Below are 21,618 nucleotides of genomic sequence, written 5' to 3'. Positions count from 1 at the left end.
AGTAAAAACCCATTTCAGGCATGTCAGAAGTGGGATTCGAACCCACGCCTCCAGAGGAGACTGCGACCTGAACCAGTGCCTTAGACCACTCGGCCATCCTGACTCTGCCTTAGGTGCTTGCCTGAATCGGCTTAGAGGCTATGTTGGCAAGTCTTTGACCACACTTAAATCCTCTTGGATTTCCTAAAATGTCTCCACAGTCTGCCAGGAATATACTCTCGCGCATCCCACCCACCCCTCCTAACCCACCACCCTCCCCATCCATTTTAAAAATGTCACTTCATTCCCACTAGGCCCAGTTAAAAGGACAACACATTGGGTTCTTTATGCATTTTTTCCAAAGGCAAAATGTCGCGGTGCGCCCGTTTGCATGTCCACAAGGCCGGCCCAGTCCAAAGATGGTTTTTCACTGGAGTTCACTTTCCCAAAAAAGAAGCGAGGAAATACAAGAAGCACTGGAAATCAACCATGAGGCCTGCAGTGCGTGCTCCAACTCCATCTCCCTGTTCCAGAAAGCCTTGGCCAGCAGTTATAGGACGCCTGGAATGTTACAATCAAATGAAAAGAAAAATTCTGTTACAGACATGTCAGAAGTGGGATTCGAACCCACGCCTCCAGAGGAGACTGCGACCTGAACGCAGCGCCTTAGACCACTCGGCCATCCTGACTCTGCCATTTCCACCCCTCAGATGCGGCTTAGAGGCAATGTTGGAAAGTCTCAAAGACCACCCGCCTAAAATCCTCTCCTAATGCATTAAAGTCTCCCAATTCCTCCCAAAAGAATAATCACAGGCAGGGCAGCACTCATACAACGACTACTGGCACAGACGTGCAGGGTTCAATCCCTATGTACAGCAGCTACTTGTCACAAGCACACATGAGTCTTTTATGTTTCTGCAGAACGGTGCTGCCTGCCACCTGTTAACAGACACAAGCAACTACACCTCAGGAAATAGGAAGGCAGGAGGCGGGCTGGTTTATGCAAATAAAAGCATGCACTGTGTCCAACCCTTCAGGAGATTCAGGCAGTGTGCTAGAGCCTTCTTGGTCACAAGAGGTTGGGCACTAGTCCAGGGGAGCCTGTTTAGGCTGAAAGGACTGTGTATGGGCCGGCCTGATCTCCCTGTACTCCTGCACAGGACTCACTCTAAATGACAGGGCTAAAGAGTTCTGCCAGCAAAGCCTATATACAATGGCCGTTCGTGGCCGTTTGGGCAGGCAGGTGGTTGGTTGGGCAGAGGGCGAGGAGGAAGAACTGTGTTCACTCCTCTGCCTGCCTTTTTACCTCTCGCTTACCCCCACTCACTCCTCCATCTGCCTCCCACTATGTCACACTAACTTTCCTCCTGACCTCCATTTCAAATAGGTCACTTCATTCCAACTAGGCCCAGTGAAAAGGACAAGACGTTGGGTTCTTTATGCATTTTTTCCAAAGACAAAATGCCGCGCTGCGCCCATTTGCAAGTCCACAAAGCTAGCACAGTCCTAAGACGGTTTTTCATTTAAGCACTGTAGTACACCTGCCAAAAGGGCAGTGAAGCATTCCAGGACGAACTGCAGACCTAGCTGGAGGACGGAAGTGTGTGGAGCAAGCTCCAACTCCATCTCCCTGTTCCAGAAATCCGTGGCCGGCAGTTATAGGAAGCGTGGAATGCAATCACATGAAAAGTAAAAACCCGTTTCAGGCATGTCAGAAGTGGGATTCGAACCCACGCCTCCAGAGGGGACTGCGACCTGAACGCAGCGCCTTAGACCACTCGGCCATCCTGACTCTGCCTTAGGCGCGCGCCTGAATTGGCTTAGAGGCTATGTTGGCAAGTCTTTGACCACACTTAAATCCTCTTGGATTTCCTAAAATGTCTCCACAGTCTGCCAGGAATATACTCTCGCGCATCCCACCCACCCCTCCTAACCCACCACCCTCCCCATCCATTTTAAAAATGTCACTTCATTCCCACTAGGCCCAGTTAAAAGGACAACACATTGGGTTCTTTATGCATTTTTTCCAAAGGCAAAATGTCGCGGTGCGCCCGTTTGCATGTCCACAAGGCCGGCCCAGTCCAAAGATGGTTTTTCACTGGAGTTCACTTTCCCAAAAAAGAAGCGAAGAAATACAGGAAGCACTGGAAATCAACCATGAGGCCTGCAGTGCGTGCTACAACTCCATCTCCCTGTTCCAGAAAGCCTTGGCCAGCAGTTATAGGACGCCTGGAATGTTACAATCAAATGAAAAGAAAAATTCTGTTATAGACATGTCAGAAGTGGGATTCGAACCCACACCTCCAGAGGAGACTGCCTTAGACCACTCAGCCATCCTGACTCTGCCATTTGCACCCCTCAGATGCGGCTTAGAGGCAATGTTGGAAAGTCTCAAAGACCACCCGCCTAAAATCCTCTCCTAATGCATTAAAGTCTCCCAATTCCTCCCAAAAGAATAATCACAGGCAGGGCAGCACTCATACAACGACTACTGGCACAGACTTGCAGGGTTCAATCCCTATGTACAGCAGCTACTTGTCACAAGCACACATGAGTCTTTCATGTTTCTGCAGAACGGTGCTGCCTGCCACCTGTTAACAGACACAAGCAACTACACCTCAGGAAATAGGAAGGCAGGAGGTGGGCTGGTTTATGCAAATAAAAGCATGCACTGTGTCCAACCCTTCAGGAGGTTCAGGCAGTGTGCTAGAGCCTTCTTGGTCACAAGAGGTTGGGCACTAGTCCAGGGGAGCCTGTTTAGGCTGAAAGGACTGTGTATGGGCCGGCCTGATCTCCCTGTACTCCTGCACAGGACTCACTCTAAATGACAGGGCTAAAGAGTTCTGCCAGCAAAGCCTATATACAATGGCCGTTTGGGCAGGCAGGTGGTTGGTTGGGCAGAGGGCGAGGAGGAAGAACTGTGTTCACTCCTCTGCTTGCCTTTTTACCTCTCGCTTACCCCCACTCACTCCTCCATCTGCCTCCCACTATGTCACACTAACTTTCCTCCTGACCTCCATTTCAAATAGGTCACTTCATTCCAACTAGGCCCAGTGAAAAGGACAAGACGTTGGGTTCTTTATGCATTTTTTCCAAAGACAAAATGCCGCGCTGCGCACATTTGCAAGTCCACAAAGCTAGCACAGTCCTAAGACGGTTTTTCATTTAAGCACTGTAGTACACCTGCCAAAAGGGCAGTGAAGCATTCCAGGACGAACTGCAGACCTAGCTGGAGGACGGGAGTGTGTGGAGCAAGCTCCAACTCCATCTCCCTGTTCCAGAAATCCGTGGCCGGCAGTTATAGGAAGCGTGGAATGCAATCACATGAAAAGTAAAAACCCATTTCAGGCATGTCAGAAGTGGGATTCGAACCCACGCCTCCAGAGGAGTCTGCGACCTGAACCAGTGCCTTAGACCACTCGGCCATCCTGACTCTGCCTTAGATGCTTGCCTGAATCGGCTTAGAGGCTATGTTGGCAAGTCTTTGACCACACTTAAATCCTCTTGGATTTCCTAAAATGTCTCCACAGTCTGCCAGGAATATACTCTCGCGCATCCCACCCACCCCTCCTAACCCACCACCCTCCCCATCCATTTTAAAAATGTCACTTCATTCCCACTAGGCCCAGTTAAAAGGACAACACATTGGGTTCTTTATGCATTTTTTCCAAAGGCAAAATGTCGCGGTGCGCCCGTTTGCATGTCCACAAGGCCGGCCCAGTCCAAAGATGGTTTTTCACTGGAGTTCACTTTCCCAAAAAAGAAGCGAGGAAATACAGGAAGCACTGGAAATCAACCATGAGGCCTGCAGTGCGTGCGCCAACTCCATCTCCCTGTTCCAGAAAGCCTTGGCCAGCAGTTATAGGACGCCTGGAATGTTACAATCAAATGAAAAGAAAAATTCTGTTACAGACATGTCAGAAGTGGGATTCGAACCCACGCCTCCAGAGGAGACTGCGACCTGAACGCAGCGCCTTAGACCACTCGGCCATCCTGACTCTGCCATTTTCACCCCTCAGATGCGGCTTAGAGGCAATGTTGGAAAGTCTCAAAGACCACCCGCCTAAAATCCTCTCCTAATGCATTAAAGTCTCCCAATTCCTCCCAAAAGAATAATCACAGGCAGGGCAGCACTCATACAACGACTACTGGCACAGACGTGCAGGGTTCAATCCCTATGTACAGCAGCTACTTGTCACAAGCACACATGAGTCTTTCATGTTTCTGCAGAACGGTGCTGCCTGCCACCTGTTAACAGACACAAGCAACTACACCTCAGGAAATAGGAAGGCAGGAGGCGGGCTGGTTTATGCAAATAAAAGCATGCACTGTGTCCAACCCTTCAGGAGGTTCAGGCAGTGTGCTAGAGCCTTCTTGGTCACAAGAGGTTGGGCACTAGTCCAGGGGAGCCTGTTTAGGCTGAAAGGACTGTGTATGGGCCGGCCTGATCTCCCTGTACTCCTGCACAGGACTCACTCTAAATGACAGGGCTAAAGAGTTCTGCCAGCAAAGCCTATATACAATGGCCGTTCGTGGCTGTTTGGGCAGGCAGGTGGTTGGTTGGGCAGAGGGCGAGGAGGAAGAACTGTGTTCACTCCTCTGCCTGCCTTTTTACCTCTCGCTTACCCCCACTCACTCCTCCATCTGCCTCCCACTATGTCACACTAACTTTCCTCCTGACCTCCATTTCAAATAGGTCACTTCATTCCAACTAGGCCCAGTGAAAAGGACAAGACGTTGGGTTCTTTATGCATTTTTTCCAAAGACAAAATGCCGCGCTGCGCACATTTGCAAGTCCACAAAGCTAGCACAGTCCTAAGACGGTTTTTCATTTAAGCACTGTAGTACACCTGCCAAAAGGGCAGTGAAGCATTCCAGGACGAACTGCAGACCTAGCTGGAGGACGGGAGTGTGTGGAGCAAGCTCCAACTCCATCTCCCTGTTCCAGAAATCCGTGGCCGGCAGTTATAGGAAGCATGGAATGCAATCACATGAAAAGTAAAAACCCATTTCAGGCATGTCAGAAGTGGGATTCGAACCCACTCCTCCAGAGGAGACTGCGACCTGAACCAGTGCCTTAGACCACTCGGCCATCCTGACTCTGCCTTAGGTGCTTGCCTGAATCGGCTTAGAGGCTATGTTGGCAAGTCTTTGACCACACTTAAATCCTCTTGGATTTCCTAAAATGTCTCCACAGTCTGCCAGGAATATACTCTCGCGCATCCCACCCACCCCTCCTAACCCACCACCCTCCCCATCCATTTTAAAAATGTCACTTCATTCCCACTAGGCCCAGTTAAAAGGACAACACATTGGGTTCTTTATGCATTTTTTCCAAAGGCAAAATGTCGCGGTGCGCCCGTTTGCATGTCCACAAGGCCGGCCCAGTCCAAAGATGGTTTTTCACTGGAGTTCACTTTCCCAAAAAAGAAGCGAGGAAATACAAGAAGCACTGGAAATCAACCATGAGGCCTGCAGTGCGTGCTCCAACTCCATCTCCCTGTTCCAGAAAGCCTTGGCCAGCAGTTATAGGACGCCTGGAATGTTACAATCAAATGAAAAGAAAAATTCTGTTACAGACATGTCAGAAGTGGGATTCGAACCCACGCCTCCAGAGGAGACTGCGACCTGAACGCAGCGCCTTAGACCACTCGGCCATCCTGACTCTGCCATTTCCACCCCTCAGATGCGGCTTAGAGGCAATGTTGGAAAGTCTCAAAGACCACCCGCCTAAAATCCTCTCCTAATGCATTAAAGTCTCCCAATTCCTCCCAAAAGAATAATCACAGGCAGGGCAGCACTCATACAACGACTACTGGCACAGACGTGCAGGGTTCAATCCCTATGTACAGCAGCTACTTGTCACAAGCACACATGAGTCTTTTATGTTTCTGCAGAACGGTGCTGCCTGCCACCTGTTAACAGACACAAGCAACTACACCTCAGGAAATAGGAAGGCAGGAGGCGGGCTGGTTTATGCAAATAAAAGCATGCACTGTGTCCAACCCTTCAGGAGATTCAGGCAGTGTGCTAGAGCCTTCTTGGTCACAAGAGGTTGGGCACTAGTCCAGGGGAGCCTGTTTAGGCTGAAAGGACTGTGTATGGGCCGGCCTGATCTCCCTGTACTCCTGCACAGGACTCACTCTAAATGACAGGGCTAAAGAGTTCTGCCAGCAAAGCCTATATACAATGGCCGTTCGTGGCCGTTTGGGCAGGCAGGTGGTTGGTTGGGCAGAGGGCGAGGAGGAAGAACTGTGTTCACTCCTCTGCCTGCCTTTTTACCTCTCGCTTACCCCCACTCACTCCTCCATCTGCCTCCCACTATGTCACACTAACTTTCCTCCTGACCTCCATTTCAAATAGGTCACTTCATTCCAACTAGGCCCAGTGAAAAGGACAAGACGTTGGGTTCTTTATGCATTTTTTCCAAAGACAAAATGCCGCGCTGCGCCCATTTGCAAGTCCACAAAGCTAGCACAGTCCTAAGACGGTTTTTCATTTAAGCACTGTAGTACACCTGCCAAAAGGGCAGTGAAGCATTCCAGGACGAACTGCAGACCTAGCTGGAGGACGGAAGTGTGTGGAGCAAGCTCCAACTCCATCTCCCTGTTCCAGAAATCCGTGGCCGGCAGTTATAGGAAGCGTGGAATGCAATCACATGAAAAGTAAAAACCCGTTTCAGGCATGTCAGAAGTGGGATTCGAACCCACGCCTCCAGAGGGGACTGCGACCTGAACGCAGCGCCTTAGACCACTCGGCCATCCTGACTCTGCCTTAGGCGCGCGCCTGAATTGGCTTAGAGGCTATGTTGGCAAGTCTTTGACCACACTTAAATCCTCTTGGATTTCCTAAAATGTCTCCACAGTCTGCCAGGAATATACTCTCGCGCATCCCACCCACCCCTCCTAACCCACCACCCTCCCCATCCATTTTAAAAATGTCACTTCATTCCCACTAGGCCCAGTTAAAAGGACAACACATTGGGTTCTTTATGCATTTTTTCCAAAGGCAAAATGTCGCGGTGCGCCCGTTTGCATGTCCACAAGGCCGGCCCAGTCCAAAGATGGTTTTTCACTGGAGTTCACTTTCCCAAAAAAGAAGCGAAGAAATACAGGAAGCACTGGAAATCAACCATGAGGCCTGCAGTGCGTGCTACAACTCCATCTCCCTGTTCCAGAAAGCCTTGGCCAGCAGTTATAGGACGCCTGGAATGTTACAATCAAATGAAAAGAAAAATTCTGTTATAGACATGTCAGAAGTGGGATTCGAACCCACACCTCCAGAGGAGACTGCCTTAGACCACTCAGCCATCCTGACTCTGCCATTTGCACCCCTCAGATGCGGCTTAGAGGCAATGTTGGAAAGTCTCAAAGACCACCCGCCTAAAATCCTCTCCTAATGCATTAAAGTCTTCCAATTCCTCCCAAAAGAATAATCACAGGCAGGGCAGCACTCATACAACGACTACTGGCACAGACTTGCAGGGTTCAATCCCTATGTACAGCAGCTACTTGTCACAAGCACACATGAGTCTTTCATGTTTCTGCAGAACGGTGCTGCCTGCCACCTGTTAACAGACACAAGCAACTACACCTCAGGAAATAGGAAGGCAGGAGGTGGGCTGGTTTATGCAAATAAAAGCATGCACTGTGTCCAACCCTTCAGGAGGTTCAGGCAGTGTGCTAGAGCCTTCTTGGTCACAAGAGGTTGGGCACTAGTCCAGGGGAGCCTGTTTAGGCTGAAAGGACTGTGTATGGGCCGGCCTGATCTCCCTGTACTCCTGCACAGGACTCACTCTAAATGACAGGGCTAAAGAGTTCTGCCAGCAAAGCCTATATACAATGGCCGTTTGGGCAGGCAGGTGGTTGGTTGGGCAGAGGGCGAGGAGGAAGAACTGTGTTCACTCCTCTGCCTGCCTTTTTACCTCTCGCTTACCCCCACTCACTCCTCCATCTGCCTCCCACTATGTCACACTAACTTTCCTCCTGACCTCCATTTCAAATAGGTCACTTCATTCCAACTAGGCCCAGTGAAAAGGACAAGACGTTGGGTTCTTTATGCATTTTTTCCAAAGACAAAATGCCGCGCTGCGCACATTTGCAAGTCCACAAAGCTAGCACAGTCCTAAGACGGTTTTTCATTTAAGCACTGTAGTACACCTGCCAAAAGGGCAGTGAAGCATTCCAGGACGAACTGCAGACCTAGCTGGAGGACGGGAGTGTGTGGAGCAAGCTCCAACTCCATCTCCCTGTTCCAGAAATCCGTGGCCGGCAGTTATAGGAAGCGTGGAATGCAATCACATGAAAAGTAAAAACCCATTTCAGGCATGTCAGAAGTGGGATTCGAACCCACGCCTCCAGAGGAGTCTGCGACCTGAACCAGTGCCTTAGACCACTCGGCCATCCTGACTCTGCCTTAGATGCTTGCCTGAATCGGCTTAGAGGCTATGTTGGCAAGTCTTTGACCACACTTAAATCCTCTTGGATTTCCTAAAATGTCTCCACAGTCTGCCAGGAATATACTCTCGCGCATCCCACCCACCCCTCCTAACCCACCACCCTCCCCATCCATTTTAAAAATGTCACTTCATTCCCACTAGGCCCAGTTAAAAGGACAACACATTGGGTTCTTTATGCATTTTTTCCAAAGGCAAAATGTCGCGGTGCGCCCGTTTGCATGTCCACAAGGCCGGCCCAGTCCAAAGATGGTTTTTCACTGGAGTTCACTTTCCCAAAAAAGAAGCGAGGAAATACAGGAAGCACTGGAAATCAACCATGAGGCCTGCAGTGCGTGCGCCAACTCCATCTCCCTGTTCCAGAAAGCCTTGGCCAGCAGTTATAGGACGCCTGGAATGTTACAATCAAATGAAAAGAAAAATTCTGTTACAGACATGTCAGAAGTGGGATTCGAACCCACGCCTCCAGAGGAGACTGCGACCTGAACGCAGCGCCTTAGACCACTCGGCCATCCTGACTCTGCCATTTTCACCCCTCAGATGCGGCTTAGAGGCAATGTTGGAAAGTCTCAAAGACCACCCGCCTAAAATCCTCTCCTAATGCATTAAAGTCTCCCAATTCCTCCCAAAAGAATAATCACAGGCAGGGCAGCACTCATACAACGACTACTGGCACAGACGTGCAGGGTTCAATCCCTATGTACAGCAGCTACTTGTCACAAGCACACATGAGTCTTTCATGTTTCTGCAGAACGGTGCTGCCTGCCACCTGTTAACAGACACAAGCAACTACACCTCAGGAAATAGGAAGGCAGGAGGCGGGCTGGTTTATGCAAATAAAAGCATGCACTGTGTCCAACCCTTCAGGAGGTTCAGGCAGTGTGCTAGAGCCTTCTTGGTCACAAGAGGTTGGGCACTAGTCCAGGGGAGCCTGTTTAGGCTGAAAGGACTGTGTATGGGCCGGCCTGATCTCCCTGTACTCCTGCACAGGACTCACTCTAAATGACAGGGCTAAAGAGTTCTGCCAGCAAAGCCTATATACAATGGCCGTTCGTGGCTGTTTGGGCAGGCAGGTGGTTGGTTGGGCAGAGGGCGAGGAGGAAGAACTGTGTTCACTCCTCTGCCTGCCTTTTTACCTCTCGCTTACCCCCACTCACTCCTCCATCTGCCTCCCACTATGTCACACTAACTTTCCTCCTGACCTCCATTTCAAATAGGTCACTTCATTCCAACTAGGCCCAGTGAAAAGGACAAGACGTTGGGTTCTTTATGCATTTTTTCCAAAGACAAAATGCCGCGCTGCGCACATTTGCAAGTCCACAAAGCTAGCACAGTCCTAAGACGGTTTTTCATTTAAGCACTGTAGTACACCTGCCAAAAGGGCAGTGAAGCATTCCAGGACGAACTGCAGACCTAGCTGGAGGACGGGAGTGTGTGGAGCAAGCTCCAACTCCATCTCCCTGTTCCAGAAATCCGTGGCCGGCAGTTATAGGAAGCATGGAATGCAATCACATGAAAAGTAAAAACCCATTTCAGGCATGTCAGAAGTGGGATTCGAACCCACGCCTCCAGAGGAGACTGCGACCTGAACCAGTGCCTTAGACCACTCGGCCATCCTGACTCTGCCTTAGGTGCTTGCCTGAATCGGCTTAGAGGCTATGTTGGCAAGTCTTTGACCACACTTAAATCCTCTTGGATTTCCTAAAATGTCTCCACAGTCTGCCAGGAATATACTCTCGCGCATCCCACCCACCCCTCCTAACCCACCACCCTCCCCATCCATTTTAAAAATGTCACTTCATTCCCACTAGGCCCAGTTAAAAGGACAACACATTGGGTTCTTTATGCATTTTTTCCAAAGACAAAATGCCGCGCTGCGCACATTTGCAAGTCCACAAAGCTAGCACAGTCCTAAGACGGTTTTTCATTTAAGCACTGTAGTACACCTGCCAAAAGAGCAGTGAAGCATTCCAGGACGAACTGCAGACCTAGCTGGAGGACGGGAGTGTTTGGAGCAAGCTCCAACTCCATCTCCCTGTTTCAGAAATCCGTGGCCGGCAGTTATAGGAAGCGTGGAATGCAATCACATGAAAAGTAAAAACCCATTTCTGGCATGTCAGAAGTGGGATTCGAACCCACGCCTCCAGAGGAGACTGCGACCTGAACCAGTGCTTTAGACCACTCGGCCATCCTGACTCTGCCTTAGGTGCTTGCCTGAATTGGCTTAGAGGCTATGTTGGCAAGTCTTTGACCACACTTAAATCCTCTTGGATTTCCTAAAATGTCTCCACAGTCTGCCAGGAATATAATCTCGCGCATCCCACCCACCCCTCCTAACCCACCACCCTCCCCATCCATTTTAAAAATGTCACTTCATTCCCACTAGGCCCAGTTAAAAGGACAACACATTGGGTTCTTTATGCATTTTTTCCAAAGGCAAAATGTCGCGGTGCGCCCGTTTGCATGTCCACAAGGCCGGCCCAGTCCAAAGATGGTTTTTCACTGGAGTTCACTTTCCCAAAAAAGAAGCGAGGAAATACAAGAAGCACTGGAAATCAACCATGAGGCCTGCAGTGCGTGCTCCAACTCCATCTCCCTGTTCCAGAAAGCCTTGGCCAGCAGTTATAGGACGCCTGGAATGTTACAATCAAATGAAAAGAAAAATTCTGTTACAGACATGTCAGAAGTGGGATTCGAACCCACGCCTCCAGAGGAGACTGCGACCTGAACGCAGCGCCTTAGACCACTCGGCCATCCTGACTCTGCCATTTCCACCCCTCAGATGCGGCTTAGAGGCAATGTTGGAAAGTCTCAAAGACCACCCGCCTAAAATCCTCTCCTAATGCATTAAAGTCTCCCAATTCCTCCCAAAAGAATAATCACAGGCAGGGCAGCACTCATACAACGACTACTGGCACAGACGTGCAGGGTTCAATCCCTATGTACAGCAGCTACTTGTCACAAGCACACATGAGTCTTTTATGTTTCTGCAGAACGGTGCTGCCTGCCACCTGTTAACAGACACAAGCAACTACACCTCAGGAAATAGGAAGGCAGGAGGCGGGCTGGTTTATGCAAATAAAAGCATGCACTGTGTCCAACCCTTCAGGAGATTCAGGCAGTGTGCTAGAGCCTTCTTGGTCACAAGAGGTTGGGCACTAGTCCAGGGGAGCCTGTTTAGGCTGAAAGGACTGTGTATGGGCCGGCCTGATCTCCCTGTACTCCTGCACAGGACTCACTCTAAATGACAGGGCTAAAGAGTTCTGCCAGCAAAGCCTATATACAATGGCCGTTCGTGGCCGTTTGGGCAGGCAGGTGGTTGGTTGGGCAGAGGGCGAGGAGGAAGAACTGTGTTCACTCCTCTGCCTGCCTTTTTACCTCTCGCTTACCCCCACTCACTCCTCCATCTGCCTCCCACTATGTCACACTAACTTTCCTCCTGACCTCCATTTCAAATAGGTCACTTCATTCCAACTAGGCCCAGTGAAAAGGACAAGACGTTGGGTTCTTTATGCATTTTTTCCAAAGACAAAATGCCGCGCTGCGCCCATTTGCAAGCCCACAAAGCTAGCACAGTCCTAAGACGGTTTTTCATTTAAGCACTGTAGTACACCTGCCAAAAGGGCAGTGAAGCATTCCAGGACGAACTGCAGACCTAGCTGGAGGACGGAAGTGTGTGGAGCAAGCTCCAACTCCATCTCCCTGTTCCAGAAATCCGTGGCCGGCAGTTATAGGAAGCGTGGAATGCAATCACATGAAAAGTAAAAACCCGTTTCAGGCATGTCAGAAGTGGGATTCGAACCCACGCCTCCAGAGGGGACTGCGACCTGAACGCAGCGCCTTAGACCACTCGGCCATCCTGACTCTGCCTTAGGCGCGCGCCTGAATCGGCTTAGAGGCTATGTTGGCAAGTCTTTGACCACACTTAAATCCTCTTGGATTTCCTAAAATGTCTCCACAGTCTGCCAGGAATATACTCTCGCGCATCCCACCCACCCCTCCTAACCCACCACCCTCCCCATCCATTTTAAAAATGTCACTTCATTCCCACTAGGCCCAGTTAAAAGGACAACACATTGGGTTCTTTATGCATTTTTTCCAAAGGCAAAATGTCGCGGTGCGCCCGTTTGCATGTCCACAAGGCCGGCCCAGTCCAAAGATGGTTTTTCACTGGAGTTCACTTTCCCAAAAAAGAAGCGAAGAAATACAGGAAGCACTGGAAATCAACCATGAGGCCTGCAGTGCGTGCTACAACTCCATCTCCCTGTTCCAGAAAGCCTTGGCCAGCAGTTATAGGACGCCTGGAATGTTACAATCAAATGAAAAGAAAAATTCTGTTATAGACATGTCAGAAGTGGGATTCGAACCCACACCTCCAGAGGAGACTGCCTTAGACCACTCAGCCATCCTGACTCTGCCATTTGCACCCCTCAGATGCGGCTTAGAGGCAATGTTGGAAAGTCTCAAAGACCACCCGCCTAAAATCCTCTCCTAATGCATTAAAGTCTCCCAATTCCTCCCAAAAGAATAATCACAGGCAGGGCAGCACTCATACAACGACTACTGGCACAGACGTGCAGGGTTCAATCCCTATGTACAGCAGCTACTTGTCACAAGCACACATGAGTCTTTCATGTTTCTGCAGAACGGTGCTGCCTGTCACCTGTTAACAGACACAAGCAACTACACCTCAGGAAATAGGAAGGCAGGAGGCGGGCTGGTTTATGCAAATAAAAGCATGCACTGTGTCCAACCCTTCAGGAGGTTCAGGCAGTGTGCTAGAGCCTTCTTGGTCACAAGAGGTTGGGCACTAGTCCAGGGGAGCCTGTTTAGGCTGAAAGGACTGTGTATGGGCCGGCCTGATCTCCCTGTACTCCTGCACAGGACTCACTCTAAATGACAGGGCTAAAGAGTTCTGCCAGCAAAGCCTATATACAATGGCCGTTCGTGGCCGTTTGGGCAGGCAGGTGGTTGGTTGGGCAGAGGGCGAGGAGGAAGAACTGTGTTCACTCCTCTGCCTGCATTTTTACCTCTCGCTTACCCCCACTCACTCCTCCATCTGCCTCCCACTATGTCACACTAACTTTCCTCCTGACCTCCATTTCAAATAGGTCACTTCATTCCAACTAGGCCCAGTGAAAAGGACAAGACGTTGGGTTCTTTATGCATTTTTTCCAAAGACAAAATGCCGCGCTGCGCCCATTTGCAAGTCCACAAAGCTAGCACAGTCCTAAGACGGTTTTTCATTTAAGCGCTGTAGTACACCTGCCAAAAGGGCAGTGAAGCATTCCAGGACGAACTGCAGACCTAGCTGGAGGACGGGAGTGTGTGGAGCAAGCTCCAACTCCATCTCCCTGTTCCAGAAATCCGTGGCCGGCAGTTATAGGAAGCGTGGAATGCAATCACATGAAAAGTAAAAACCCATTTCAGGCATGTCAGAAGTGGGATTCGAACCCACGCCTCCAGAGGAGACTGCGACCTGAACCAGTGCCTTAGACCACTCGGCCATCCTGACTCTGCCTTAGGTGCTTGCCTGAATTGGCTTAGAGGCTATGTTGGCAAGTCTTTGACCACACTTAAATCCTCTTGGATTTCCTAAAATGTCTCCACAGTCTGCCAGGAATATACTCTCGCGCATCCCACCCACCCCTCCTAACCCACCACCCTCCCCATCCATTTTAAAAATGTCACTTCATTCCCACTAGGCCCAGTTAAAAGGACAACACATTGGGTTCTTTATGCATTTTTTCCAAAGGCAAAATGTCGCGGTGCGCCCGTTTGCATGTCCACAAGGCCGGCCCAGTCCAAAGATGGTTTTTCACTGGAGTTCACTTTCCCAAAAAAGAAGCGAGGAAATACAGGAAGCACTGGAAATCAACCATGAGGCCTGCAGTGCGTGCTCCAACTCCATCTCCCTGTTCCAGAAAGCCTTGGCCAGCAGTTATAGGACGCCTGGAATGTTACAATCAAATGAAAAGAAAAATTCTGTTACAGACATGTCAGAAGTGGGATTCGAACCCACGCCTCCAGAGGAGACTGCGACCTGAACGCAGCGCCTTAGACCACTCGGCCATCCTGACTCGGCCATTTGCACCCCTCAGATGCGGCTTAGAGGCAATGTTGGAAAGTCTGAAAGACCACCCGCCTAAAATCTTCTCCTAATGCATTAAAGTCTCCCAATTCCTCCCAAAAGAATAATCACAGGCAGGGCAGCACTCATACAACGACTACTGGCACAGACGTGCAGGGTTCAATCCCTATGTACAGCAGCTACTTGTCACAAGCACACATGAGTCTTTCATGTTTCTGCAGAACGGTGCTGCCTGCCACCTGTTAACAGACACAAGCAACTACACCTCAGGAAATAGGAAGGCAGGAGGCGGGCTGGTTTATGCAAATAAAAGCATGCACTGTGTCCAACCCTTCAGGAGGTTCAGGCAGTGTGCTAGAGCCTTCTTGGTCACAAGAGGTTGGGCACTAGTCCAGGGGAGCCTGTTTAGGCTGAAAGGACTGTGTATGGGCCGGCCTGATCTCCCTGTACTCCTGCACAGGACTCACTCTAAATGACAGGGCTAAAGAGTTCTGCCAGCAAAGCCTATATACAATGGCCGTTCGTGGCCGTTTGGGCAGGCAGGTGGTTGGTTGGGCAGAGGGCGAGGAGGAAGAACTGTGTTCACTCCTCTGCCTGCCTTTTTACATCTCGCTTCCCCCCACTCACTCCTCCATCTGCCTCCCACTATGTCACACTAACTTTCCTCCTGACCTCCATTTCAAATAGGTCACTTCATTCCAACTAGGCCCAGTGAAAAGGACAAGACGTTGGGTTCTTTATGCATTTTTTCCAAAGACAAAATGCCGCGCTGCGCACATTTGCAAGTCCACAAAGCTAGCTCAGTCCTAAGACGGTTTTTCATTTAAGCACTGTAGTACACCTGCCAAAAGGGCAGTGAAGCATTCCAGGACGAACTGCAGACCTAGCTGGAGGACAGGAGTGTTTGGAGCAACCTCCAACTCCATCTCCCTGTTCCAGAAATCCGTGGCCGGCAGTTATAGGAAGCGTGGAATGCAATCACATGAAAAGTAAAAACCCATTTCAGGCATGTCAGAAGTGGGATTCGAACCCACGCCTCCAGAGGAGACTGCGACCTGAACCAGTGCCTTAGACCACTCGGCCATCCTGACTCTGCCTTAGGGGCTTGCCTGAATTGGCATAGAGGCTATGTTGGCAAGTCTTTGACCACACTTAAATCCTCTTGGATTTCCTAAAATGTCTCCACAGTCTGCCAGGAATATACTCTCGCGCATCCCACCCACCCCTCCTAACCCACCACCCTCCCCATCCATTTTAAAAATGTCACTTCATTCCCACTAGGCCCAGTTAAAAGGACAACACATTGGGTTCTTTATGCATTTTTTCCAAAGGCAAAATGTCGCGGTGCGCCCGTTTGCATGTCCACAAGGCCGGCCCAGTCCAAAGATGGTTTTTCACTGGAGTTCACTTTCCCAAAAAAGAAGCGAGGAAATACAGGAAGCACTGGAAATCAACCATGAGGCCTGCAGTGCGTGCTCCAACTCCATCTCCCTGTTCCAGAAAGCCTTGGCCAGCAGTTATAGGACGCCTGGAATGTTACAATCAAATGAAAAGAAAAATTCTGTTACAGACATGTCAGAAGTGGGATTCGAACCCACGCCTCCAGAGGAGACTGCTACCTGAACGCAGCGCCTTAGACCACTCGGCCATCCTGACTCTGCCATTTCCACCCCTCAGATGCGGCTTAGAGGCAATGTTGGAAAGTCTCAAAGACCACCCGCCTAAAATCCTCTCCTAATGCATTAAAGTCTCCCAATTCCTCCAAAAGAATAATCACAGGCAGGGCAGCACTCATACAACGACTACTGGCACAGACGTGCAGGGTTCAATCCCTATGTACAGCAGCTACTTGTCACAAGCACACATGAGTCTTTCATGTTTCTGCAGAACGGTGCTGCCTGCCACCTGTTAACAGACACAAGCAACTACACCTCAGGAAATAGGAAGGCAGGAGGCGGGCTGGTTTATGCAAATAAAAGCATGCACTGTGTCCAACCCTTCAGGAGGTTCAGGCAGTGTGCTAGAGCCTTCTTGGTCACAAGAGGTTGGGCACTAGTCCAGGGGAGCCTGTTTAGGCTGAAAGGACTGTGTATGGGCCGGCCTGATCTCCCCTTACTCCTGCACAGGACTCACTCTAAATGACAGGGCTAAAGAGTTCTGCCAGCAAAGCCTATATACAATGGCCGCTCGTGGCCGTTTGGGCAGGCAGGTGGTTGGTTGGGCAGAGGGCGAGGAGGAAGAACTGTGTTCACTCCTCTGCCTGCATTTTTACCTCTCGCTTACCCCCACTCACTCCTCCATCTGCCTCCCACTATGTCACACTAACTTTCCTCCTGACCTCCATTTCAAATAGGTCACTTCATTCCAACTAGGCCCAGTGAAAAGGACAAGACGTTGGGTTCTTTATGCATTTTTTCCAAAGACAAAATGCCGCGCTGCGCCCATTTGCAAGTCCACAAAGCTAGCACAGTCCTAAGACGGTTTTTCATTTAAGCGCTGTAGTACACCTGCCAAAAGGGCAGTGAAGCATTCCAGGACGAACTGCAGACCTAGCTGGAGGACGGGAGTGTGTGGAGCAAGCTCCAACTCCATCTCCCTGTTCCAGAAATCCGTGGCCGGCAGTTATAGGAAGCGTGGAATGCAATCACATGAAAAGTAAAAACCCATTTCAGGCATGTCAGAAGTGGGATTCGAACCCACGCCTCCAGAGGAGACTGCGACCTGAACCAGTGCCTTAGACCACTCGGCCATCCTGACTCTGCCTTAGGTGCTTGCCTGAATTGGCTTAGAGGCTATGTTGGCAAGTCTTTGACCACACTTAAATCCTCTTGGATTTCCTAAAATGTCTCCACAGTCTGCCAGGAATATACTCTCGCGCATCCCACCCACCCCTCCTAACCCACCACCCTCCCCATCCATTTTAAAAATGTCACTTCATTCCCACTAGGCCCAGTTAAAAGGACAACACATTGGGTTCTTTATGCATTTTTTCCAAAGGCAAAATGTCGCGGTGCGCCCGTTTGCATGTCCACAAGGCCGGCCCAGTCCAAAGATGGTTTTTCACTGGAGTTCACTTTCCCAAAAAAGAAGCGAGGAAATACAGGAAGCACTGGAAATCAACCATGAGGCCTGCAGTGCGTGCTCCAACTCCATCTCCCTGTTCCAGAAAGCCTTGGCCAGCAGTTATAGGACGCCTGGAATGTTACAATCAAATGAAAAGAAAAATTCTGTTACAGACATGTCAGAAGTGGGATTCGAACCCACGCCTCCAGAGGAGACTGCGACCTGAACGCAGCGCCTTAGACCACTCGGCCATCCTGACTCGGCCATTTGCACCCCTCAGATGCGGCTTAGAGGCAATGTTGGAAAGTCTGAAAGACCACCCGCCTAAAATCTTCTCCTAATGCATTAAAGTCTCCCAATTCCTCCCAAAAGAATAATCACAGGCAGGGCAGCACTCATACAACGACTACTGGCACAGACGTGCAGGGTTCAATCCCTATGTACAGCAGCTACTTGTCACAAGCACACATGAGTCTTTCATGTTTCTGCAGAACGGTGCTGCCTGCCACCTGTTAACAGACACAAGCAACTACACCTCAGGAAATAGGAAGGCAGGAGGCGGGCTGGTTTATGCAAATAAAAGCATGCACTGTGTCCAACCCTTCAGGAGGTTCAGGCAGTGTGCTAGAGCCTTCTTGGTCACAAGAGGTTGGGCACTAGTCCAGGGGAGCCTGTTTAGGCTGAAAGGACTGTGTATGGGCCGGCCTGATCTCCCTGTACTCCTGCACAGGACTCACTCTAAATGACAGGGCTAAAGAGTTCTGCCAGCAAAGCCTATATACAATGGCCGTTCGTGGCCGTTTGGGCAGGCAGGTGGTTGGTTGGGCAGAGGGCGAGGAGGAAGAACTGTGTTCACTCCTCTGCCTGCCTTTTTACATCTCGCTTCCCCCCACTCACTCCTCCATCTGCCTCCCACTATGTCACACTAACTTTCCTCCTGACCTCCATTTCAAATAGGTCACTTCATTCCAACTAGGCCCAGTGAAAAGGACAAGACGTTGGGTTCTTTATGCATTTTTTCCAAAGACAAAATGCCGCGCTGCGCACATTTGCAAGTCCACAAAGCTAGCTCAGTCCTAAGACGGTTTTTCATTTAAGCACTGTAGTACACCTGCCAAAAGGGCAGTGAAGCATTCCAGGACGAACTGCAGACCTAGCTGGAGGACAGGAGTGTTTGGAGCAACCTCCAACTCCATCTCCCTGTTCCAGAAATCCGTGGCCGGCAGTTATAGGAAGCGTGGAATGCAATCACATGAAAAGTAAAAACCCATTTCAGGCATGTCAGAAGTGGGATTCGAACCCACGCCTCCAGAGGAGACTGCGACCTGAACCAGTGCCTTAGACCACTCGGCCATCCTGACTCTGCCTTAGGGGCTTGCCTGAATTGGCATAGAGGCTATGTTGGCAAGTCTTTGACCACACTTAAATCCTCTTGGATTTCCTAAAATGTCTCCACAGTCTGCCAGGAATATACTCTCGCGCATCCCACCCACCCCTCCTAACCCACCACCCTCCCCATCCATTTTAAAAATGTCACTTCATTCCCACTAGGCCCAGTTAAAAGGACAACACATTGGGTTCTTTATGCATTTTTTCCAAAGGCAAAATGTCGCGGTGCGCCCGTTTGCATGTCCACAAGGCCGGCCCAGTCCAAAGATGGTTTTTCACTGGAGTTCACTTTCCCAAAAAAGAAGCGAGGAAATACAGGAAGCACTGGAAATCAACCATGAGGCCTGCAGTGCGTGCTCCAACTCCATCTCCCTGTTCCAGAAAGCCTTGGCCAGCAGTTATAGGACGCCTGGAATGTTACAATCAAATGAAAAGAAAAATTCTGTTACAGACATGTCAGAAGTGGGATTCGAACCCACGCCTCCAGAGGAGACTGCTACCTGAACGCAGCGCCTTAGACCACTCGGCCATCCTGACTCTGCCATTTCCACCCCTCAGATGCGGCTTAGAGGCAATGTTGGAAAGTCTCAAAGACCACCCGCCTAAAATCCTCTCCTAATGCATTAAAGTCTCCCAATTCCTCCAAAAGAATAATCACAGGCAGGGCAGCACTCATACAACGACTACTGGCACAGACGTGCAGGGTTCAATCCCTATGTACAGCAGCTACTTGTCACAAGCACACATGAGTCTTTCATGTTTCTGCAGAACGGTGCTGCCTGCCACCTGTTAACAGACACAAGCAACTACACCTCAGGAAATAGGAAGGCAGGAGGCGGGCTGGTTTATGCAAATAAAAGCATGCACTGTGTCCAACCCTTCAGGAGGTTCAGGCAGTGTGCTAGAGCCTTCTTGGTCACAAGAGGTTGGGCACTAGTCCAGGGGAGCCTGTTTAGGCTGAAAGGACTGTGTATGGGCCGGCCTGATCTCCCCTTACTCCTGCACAGGACTCACTCTAAATGACAGGGCTAAAGAGTTCTGCCAGCAAAGCCTATATACAATGGCCGCTCGTGGCCGTTTGGGCAGGCAGGTGGTTGGTTGGGCAGAGGGCGAGGAGGAAGAACTGTGTTCACTCCTCTGCCTGCCTTTTTACCTCTCGCTTACCCCCACTCACTCCTCCATCTGCCTCCCACTATGTCACACTAACTTTCCTCCTGACCTCCATTTCAAATAGGTCACTTCATTCCAACTAGGCCCAGTGAAAAGGACAAGACGTTGGGTTCTTTATGCATTTTTTCCAAAGACAAAATGCCGCGCTGCGCCCATTTGCAAGTCCACAAAGCTAGCACAGTCCTAAGACGGTTTTTCATTTAAGCACTGTAGTACACCTGCCAAAAGGGCAGTGAAGCATTCCAGGACGAACTGCAGACCTAGCTGGAGGACGGGAGTGTGTGGAGCAAGCTCCAACTCCATCTCCCTGTTCCAGAAATCTGTGGCCGGCAGTTATAGGAAGCGTGGAATGCAATCACATGAAAAGTAAAAACCCGTTTCAGGAATGTCAGAAGTGGGATTCGAACCCACGCCTCCAGAGGAGACTGCGACCTGAACGCAGCGCCTTAGACCACTCGGCCATCCTGACTCTGCCTTAGGCGCTCGCCTGAATCGGCTTAGAGGCTATGTTGGCAAGTCTTTGACCACACTTAAATCCTCTTGGATTTCCTAAAATGTCTCCACAGTCTGCCAGGAATATACTCTCGCGCATCCCACCCACCCCTCCTAACCCACCACCCTCCCCATCCATTTTAAAAATGTCACTTCATTCCCACTAGGCCCAGTTAAAAGGACAACACATTGGGTTCTTTATGCATTTTTTCCAAAGGCAAAATGTCGCGGTGCGCCCGTTTGCATGTCCACAAGTCCGGCCCAGTCCAAAGATGATTTTTCACTGGAGTTCACTTTCCCAAAAAAGAAGCGAGGAAATACAGGAAGCACTGGAAATCAACCATGAGGCCTGCAGTGCGTGCTCCAACTCCATCTCCCTGTTCCAGAAAGCCTTGGCCAGCAGTTATAGGACGCCTGGAATGTTACAATCAAATGAAAAGAAAAATTCTGTTACAGACATGTCAGAAGTGGGATTCGAACCCACGCCTCCAGAGGAGACTGCCTTAGACCACTCGGCCATCCTGACTCTGCCATTTGCACCCCTCAGATGCGGCTTAGAGGCAATGTTGGAAAGTCTCAAAGACCACCCGCCTAAAATCCTCTCCTAATGCATTAAAGTCTCCCAATTCCTCCCAAAAGAATAATCACAGGCAGGGCAGCACTCATACAACGACTACTGGCACAGACGTGCAGGGTTCAATCCCTATGTACAGCAGCTACTTGTCACAAGCACACATGAGTCTTTCATGTTTCTGCAGAACGGTGCTGCCTGCCACCTGTTAACAGACACAAGCAACTACACCTCAGGAAATAGGAAGGCAGGAGGCGGGCTGGTTTATGCAAATAAAAGCATGCACTGTGTCCAACCCTTCAGGAGGTTCAGGCAGTGTGCTAGAGCCTTCTTGGTCACAAGAGGTTGGGCACTAGTGCCGGGGAGCCTGTTTAGGCTGAAAGGACTGTGTATGGGCCGGCCTGATCT

At 50.2% G+C, this 21,618-nt stretch overlaps 23 non-coding genes across 23 annotated transcripts; all 23 read right to left on the bottom strand.

Annotated features, from left to right (window-relative positions):
- Positions 1–21: 21 nt before the first annotated feature.
- Positions 22–103, bottom strand: TRNAL-CAG (transfer RNA leucine (anticodon CAG)). Its single transcript has one exon. It is a non-coding gene; the product is annotated as a tRNA-Leu (tRNA).
- Positions 104–585: 482 nt separating this feature from the next.
- On the bottom strand, positions 586–668 carry TRNAL-CAG (transfer RNA leucine (anticodon CAG)). Its single transcript has one exon. It is a non-coding gene; the product is annotated as a tRNA-Leu (tRNA).
- Positions 669–1,688: 1,020 nt separating this feature from the next.
- On the bottom strand, positions 1,689–1,771 carry TRNAL-CAG (transfer RNA leucine (anticodon CAG)). The gene has a single exon. It is a non-coding gene; the product is annotated as a tRNA-Leu (tRNA).
- A 1,559-nt stretch (positions 1,772–3,330) lies between these two features.
- TRNAL-CAG (transfer RNA leucine (anticodon CAG)) lies at positions 3,331–3,412 on the bottom strand. Its single transcript has one exon. It is a non-coding gene; the product is annotated as a tRNA-Leu (tRNA).
- A 482-nt stretch (positions 3,413–3,894) lies between these two features.
- Positions 3,895–3,977, bottom strand: TRNAL-CAG (transfer RNA leucine (anticodon CAG)). Its single transcript has one exon. It is a non-coding gene; the product is annotated as a tRNA-Leu (tRNA).
- A 1,020-nt stretch (positions 3,978–4,997) lies between these two features.
- Positions 4,998–5,079, bottom strand: TRNAL-CAG (transfer RNA leucine (anticodon CAG)). Its single transcript has one exon. It is a non-coding gene; the product is annotated as a tRNA-Leu (tRNA).
- Positions 5,080–5,561: 482 nt separating this feature from the next.
- TRNAL-CAG (transfer RNA leucine (anticodon CAG)) lies at positions 5,562–5,644 on the bottom strand. Its single transcript has one exon. It is a non-coding gene; the product is annotated as a tRNA-Leu (tRNA).
- Positions 5,645–6,664: 1,020 nt separating this feature from the next.
- TRNAL-CAG (transfer RNA leucine (anticodon CAG)) lies at positions 6,665–6,747 on the bottom strand. The gene has a single exon. It is a non-coding gene; the product is annotated as a tRNA-Leu (tRNA).
- A 1,559-nt stretch (positions 6,748–8,306) lies between these two features.
- Positions 8,307–8,388, bottom strand: TRNAL-CAG (transfer RNA leucine (anticodon CAG)). Its single transcript has one exon. It is a non-coding gene; the product is annotated as a tRNA-Leu (tRNA).
- A 482-nt stretch (positions 8,389–8,870) lies between these two features.
- TRNAL-CAG (transfer RNA leucine (anticodon CAG)) lies at positions 8,871–8,953 on the bottom strand. The gene has a single exon. It is a non-coding gene; the product is annotated as a tRNA-Leu (tRNA).
- A 1,020-nt stretch (positions 8,954–9,973) lies between these two features.
- TRNAL-CAG (transfer RNA leucine (anticodon CAG)) lies at positions 9,974–10,055 on the bottom strand. The gene has a single exon. It is a non-coding gene; the product is annotated as a tRNA-Leu (tRNA).
- Positions 10,056–10,548: 493 nt separating this feature from the next.
- On the bottom strand, positions 10,549–10,630 carry TRNAL-CAG (transfer RNA leucine (anticodon CAG)). The gene has a single exon. It is a non-coding gene; the product is annotated as a tRNA-Leu (tRNA).
- A 482-nt stretch (positions 10,631–11,112) lies between these two features.
- On the bottom strand, positions 11,113–11,195 carry TRNAL-CAG (transfer RNA leucine (anticodon CAG)). Its single transcript has one exon. It is a non-coding gene; the product is annotated as a tRNA-Leu (tRNA).
- A 1,020-nt stretch (positions 11,196–12,215) lies between these two features.
- Positions 12,216–12,298, bottom strand: TRNAL-CAG (transfer RNA leucine (anticodon CAG)). The gene has a single exon. It is a non-coding gene; the product is annotated as a tRNA-Leu (tRNA).
- Positions 12,299–13,867: 1,569 nt separating this feature from the next.
- On the bottom strand, positions 13,868–13,949 carry TRNAL-CAG (transfer RNA leucine (anticodon CAG)). Its single transcript has one exon. It is a non-coding gene; the product is annotated as a tRNA-Leu (tRNA).
- Positions 13,950–14,431: 482 nt separating this feature from the next.
- Positions 14,432–14,514, bottom strand: TRNAL-CAG (transfer RNA leucine (anticodon CAG)). The gene has a single exon. It is a non-coding gene; the product is annotated as a tRNA-Leu (tRNA).
- A 1,020-nt stretch (positions 14,515–15,534) lies between these two features.
- Positions 15,535–15,616, bottom strand: TRNAL-CAG (transfer RNA leucine (anticodon CAG)). Its single transcript has one exon. It is a non-coding gene; the product is annotated as a tRNA-Leu (tRNA).
- Positions 15,617–16,098: 482 nt separating this feature from the next.
- Positions 16,099–16,181, bottom strand: TRNAL-CAG (transfer RNA leucine (anticodon CAG)). Its single transcript has one exon. It is a non-coding gene; the product is annotated as a tRNA-Leu (tRNA).
- A 1,019-nt stretch (positions 16,182–17,200) lies between these two features.
- TRNAL-CAG (transfer RNA leucine (anticodon CAG)) lies at positions 17,201–17,282 on the bottom strand. The gene has a single exon. It is a non-coding gene; the product is annotated as a tRNA-Leu (tRNA).
- A 482-nt stretch (positions 17,283–17,764) lies between these two features.
- TRNAL-CAG (transfer RNA leucine (anticodon CAG)) lies at positions 17,765–17,847 on the bottom strand. Its single transcript has one exon. It is a non-coding gene; the product is annotated as a tRNA-Leu (tRNA).
- A 1,020-nt stretch (positions 17,848–18,867) lies between these two features.
- TRNAL-CAG (transfer RNA leucine (anticodon CAG)) lies at positions 18,868–18,949 on the bottom strand. The gene has a single exon. It is a non-coding gene; the product is annotated as a tRNA-Leu (tRNA).
- Positions 18,950–19,431: 482 nt separating this feature from the next.
- On the bottom strand, positions 19,432–19,514 carry TRNAL-CAG (transfer RNA leucine (anticodon CAG)). Its single transcript has one exon. It is a non-coding gene; the product is annotated as a tRNA-Leu (tRNA).
- Positions 19,515–20,533: 1,019 nt separating this feature from the next.
- On the bottom strand, positions 20,534–20,616 carry TRNAL-CAG (transfer RNA leucine (anticodon CAG)). Its single transcript has one exon. It is a non-coding gene; the product is annotated as a tRNA-Leu (tRNA).
- Between the last annotated feature and the right edge of the window lie 1,002 nt (positions 20,617–21,618).

The sequence above is a fragment of the Ambystoma mexicanum genome, chromosome 11 (assembly GCF_040938575.1).
Source record: "Ambystoma mexicanum isolate Mex_15411 chromosome 11, UKY_AmexF1_1, whole genome shotgun sequence".
NCBI classification, from domain to species: Eukaryota; Metazoa; Chordata; class Amphibia; order Caudata; family Ambystomatidae; genus Ambystoma; species Ambystoma mexicanum.
Note: the sequence above shows the minus strand (reverse complement) of the source record. Positions and strands in the feature narration are given on the sequence as shown.